At 39.1% G+C, this 3042-nt stretch overlaps 1 protein-coding gene across 1 annotated transcript in view; it reads left to right on the top strand.

Moving 5' to 3' along the window:
- Positions 1–1490: 1490 nt before the first annotated feature.
- LOC308105822 (alsin-like) overlaps positions 1491–3042 on the top strand; it is a gene marked incomplete at its 3' end in the record, with an annotated part of 26848 nt that continues 25296 nt past the window's right edge. Inside the window, exon 1 of the mRNA XM_080456746.1 lies at positions 1491–1660. The remainder of the gene's footprint in view (positions 1661–3042) is intronic.

Raw genomic sequence — 3042 nt, 5'->3', positions numbered from 1 at the left:
TTCCCCGACGGGGAGGCACACGCCTTTTTTTTTTTAAGATTCAGAAAAAAGGTGTATTTATTTGTCATTATTTATCATTTATTATCATTGCAAATGTATTTATAGGAATCACACCAATAGGCCTACGGGTATGAATTCATATAGCTTATTTTGTGAAGTTATTGTGTTATTTGTCCTGTTTATCTTATTACTTTATTATACATTATCTCCATGAATTGAGTAGGCCTACGTGAGGATCCCATTTGAAACAAGCCATTGCGGCTTTCATGGGCGACCCATTTTAGTTGACCTCGTATCGTAAACTGTAGCCTACTGTACTTAGTAAAATGTTGGAGTAATTCCAATTTTCAATACTATTACTTCTACTCCACTACATCTCTGAGGAAAATATACTTTTACTCCACTACAATTATTTGAAAACTTTAGTTACTACTAGTTAATTTTTAGATTTAGATTTTTATTACTAAACATTAACCACTATAAGGTCTATTTGAAAATAGCCAATCTACAAGCTCACAATTGTGAGCTTGTATATCTGTTATTTTCAAAAGTTTTGTATACATTTTGAACATGTGAAATGGGACATTCTGCACAATGAGTAGCCTACTTTTACTTTTGGTAGACCTACTTTGAGTATATTTTGATGCCAATACTTTTGTAAGAAGGCAGTCAACAAATTCATGCTCACCTTGTCAAATTGTAACATCACATGTTTGTTTACAGTTGTAAAAGAGTGGGTGAAAAAATTTTGTATAATAAAATAAATACTAATAGAGGGTAAAACAAACATGAACAGTATAAAATACAAACAAGTGAATGAAGAAAATTAAAACAAATAGTGTGCTGCCTGCAAGTAATAGGCCTACATTGTGGCAGGAGCAAATATCCATAATTAGTCACCGCCTTGCCATAGTTCGTCTGTCACAAGCGTCATGGAACCACTTATTCCTGGTTCAAGAATGTTTTACATTTACAACCGGTACATCTACAATAAGGTTCAAATTTCAAATATAAAGTTTTATCCCCACGGCCACGGTTGTTACAAGTTAAAGCGCTTAGGTTTAAGTACCCGTATCTTCCACATTGAACAATACAAAGCATTTTAATCCAATCGGCAGCCATTTCTTTTGTTTTGTATGCTGCATCAGAGTGCAATACACCTTCTAACCGATAGGGGCGCGTCGTTGAAAGCGGAGAAAATGAACACCAATCGGATTAAAAATGATTTTTTATCGAACAATACGTAAGATACGGGTACTTAGACCAAGGCGCTTTAACTTGGTACATCCCGGGCCGTGGGGTCAGTGCTTCATATTTGAAATTTGAACATTGAAGTTAGATGTACGGGTTGTAAATGTAAAACATTCTCAAAACCAGGAACAAGTAAAGTGGTTCCTGGGTTTGAGGGCTAAGTCACTGCCGTGATTTTTGACCCTCGGCGGCTGCCGTCAACCCCCCCCCCCCCTCCCAGCCAGAGAGACTTGACTTCCCACAACAACACAACCCATGCAGTCCAACTAACGTCAGATCTACAAACCCTCACGTTATTTCTGTCTAGATCTACCAACCCCATGTCACTTTAACTGGATCAGTTCATTATGATGACATAGATGTCGTTTTAAAGCTCAAAGGAGGACTTTATCTGATCTTCAAAACCTCGGTAAGTTTTGGAGAGAGAGAGGAAAAATAGCAGATCTACAAGCTCACGACGCGTCGCGTCCGCGACGCGTCGTGAGCTTGTAGATCTGCTATTTTTCGCGGCGCGCGAGCGATCGATCCAGAAATAGCTGGAGAGGATTAACTTTAAGGCTTAAGAAGTGCTGCTGAACTTGAAGCCGAGAAAAGAGCCGATCTACAAGTTGACAGCAGCCTCACACCGAGAGACTCGTTGACAGCTTGTAGATCTGTTCGTTATAGAACTCTGAATACAAGTAAAAAAGTACACAATTTAACTCGAGTAAAAGTAGCTGATAAAGTATTGTCAACAAAATTATGTTCAGATTTATTTTTTATTTTGTAGCTATTTAAGTAAAAGTAGCAATTTATCAATGTAATGTTCTGTTAAAAGTAATAGTCCTCTATTCATCATTTTATTTGAGTAAAAGTAGTACAACGTATTGACATATAAATATAATGTAAAATATATAGATATATATACTCATGAATGACTAATTTATTATTATTATTTTTTACTTCTTCAAAATCTATAAAACTCTGCTCTGAGATGTAGCAGAGTAGAAGTATTTAAAGTATTTAAAGTATCATGAAGTGGAAATATACCCAAGGAAAGTATAAGTAACTTAAGTACAGTACTTGAGACACATGTATGTAATTACTTTCTGTAATTACATACATTTAATTCTGTCTGTCTGTCTGTCTGTCTCTCTGTCTGTCTGTCTGTCTGTCTGTCTGTCTGTCTGTCTGTCTGTCTGTCTGTCTGTCTGTCTGTCTGTCTGTCTCTCTGTCTGTCTGTCTGTCTGTCTGTCTGTCTGTCTGTCTGTCTGTCTGTCTCTCTCTCTGTCTGTCTGTCTGTCTGTCTGTCTGTCTGTCTGTCTGTCTCTCTGTCTGTCTGTCTGTCTCTCTGTCTGTCTGTCTGTCTGTCTCTCTGTCTCTCTGTCTGTCTGTCTGTCTGTCTGTCTGTCTCTCTGTCTGTCTGTCTGTCTGTCTGTCTCTCTGTCTCTCTGTCTGTCTGTCTGTCTGTCTGTCTGTCTCTCTGTCTGTCTGTCTGTCTGTCTGTCTGTCTGTCTGTCTGTCTGTCTGTCTGTCTGTCTGTCTCTCTCTCTGTCTGTCTGTCTGTCTGTCTGTCTGTCTGTCTGTCTGTCTCTCTGTCTGTCTGTCTGTCTGTCTGTCTGTCTGTCTGTCTCTCTGTCTCTCTGTCTGTCTGTCTGTCTGTCTGTCTCTCTGTCTGTCTGTCTGTCTGTCTGTCTGTCTGTCTGTCTCTCTGTCTCTCTGTCTGTCTGTCTGTCTGTCTGTCTGTCTGTCTGTCTCTCTGTCTGTCTGTCTGTCTGTCTGTCTGTCTGTCTGTCTGTCTGTCTGTCTGTC

The sequence above is a fragment of the Gymnoscopelus braueri genome, assembly GCF_963280865.1.
Source record: "Gymnoscopelus braueri genome assembly, chromosome: 18".
Classification (NCBI taxonomy): domain Eukaryota; kingdom Metazoa; phylum Chordata; class Actinopteri; order Myctophiformes; family Myctophidae; genus Gymnoscopelus; species Gymnoscopelus braueri.
Note: the sequence above shows the minus strand (reverse complement) of the source record. Positions and strands in the feature narration are given on the sequence as shown.